Below are 1519 nucleotides of genomic sequence, written 5' to 3' on the forward strand. Positions count from 1 at the left end.
TTCCACCAAGTACCAACACTACAGCATTACAGACTGTAAAACAACGCTCTGATGAAGCTGTAGAAGATTTTCTGCACCGTATGGAGGAGGCCTTCACGAAATATTCTGGCCTGACAAAACCTAATGACCTGGGAATAACAGCGGGGTCATGGGAACGACTGCTTTGTGCTTACATTATGGATGGACTTATACCAGAAGTGGCTGCTCAGACAAAGTCTTCTTATGTGGGGTGGAGGCTTGGCATGAGGCTGGAAGAACTGAAACGTCATGCCTATCACAGTTATGGAGTTTTGATGGACCGGAAGAAGAAGAAGATTGAAAAACGGGACACTGAACTACATGAAGCAGCTCTGTCACTGTATTCTGGTGCACGGGGTGACATTCCATTTCATCCAAGAGGCAGAGGTGGACGACGTCAGCGTGGACGTGGCAGAGGACGTGACCGTCCCTGGCAAGTTTTTGACCGAGATGTGTGCCATAACTGTGGAAAGAGGGGACATTGGAAGAATGAATGTCCAGAGAAGAACCAGGTGCCTAGAGGAGGAGACTGACCGGGGGAGGGGACCTCCAGCTCAGCCACCAACCTGATTGAGGAGGGCGCTGACAAGGAGAGTGAGGTTTCACAAAAACACACACCGCTACACCCTTTTGTAAATGATTTGGCGCCTGCTTTTACTGATCCACATAGTTTGCTGACACAGGCTATCATGCACTTAGAGGCAAAAATGTTACCACCCATTGCCACCTATGCACATTTAGACTCCTCTGCCTTTAAGAAAATGCCTATGTTTGATTTAATTGTGACTGGGAAAAACATTTCATTCATAGTTGATTCAGGTGCTACTCATTCTGTTTTAACTTCTGCATCTTTGACCCCTCTACCTAAGCTTAGTGGTCGTTATACTCATTCTGTTTCAGCATCTGGGGATACAGTGAGGGAATGTTTTTCTATGCCACTGAAATGTACAACCAGCGGAGGTGCCGCGTTGCAACATTCTTTTTTGGTTTCAAACTTGTGTCCTTTGAATTTGTTGGGGAGAGATCTGATGTGTGCTTTATCTATTTCACTGTGTTCAACTCCTGATGGGGTATGTGTAACCACTCCCAGTGACGTCACAGATTCAGGAAAGGATTTCACAGCTGTTCACTGGGCACCTTCAGTGCCACTGTATGCATACCAATGGAAATTTCCTGCAGGACCATTATCTGACCATTTGTTGACCATGGTTACAAATGCTGTTAGCTCCGATTCAGATTTTATGACTCCTGATGATTTATATTGTACCTCACATATTTCTGATGGTCCTGATTATGACTATGAATCTGTTTGGTACAATGTTTCTACAGAAAAATTGGCATTAGCTGACCTGTACTGGAATTCTACCACAGCGGGTGCTTCAATTACTTTGACTGACACACAAAAAGAGTTGTTTCTCATGGCTGGTTCTGTTCCTTATGTGGCTTTAGCTAAATCAAAAAATGCAGAGTGGGAAGATCTTGAGGTTTTTGTCAGAAACTG

The sequence above is a fragment of the Poecilia reticulata genome, linkage group LG1, assembly GCF_000633615.1.
Source record: "Poecilia reticulata strain Guanapo linkage group LG1, Guppy_female_1.0+MT, whole genome shotgun sequence".
Lineage (NCBI taxonomy): Eukaryota > Metazoa > Chordata > Actinopteri > Cyprinodontiformes > Poeciliidae > Poecilia > Poecilia reticulata.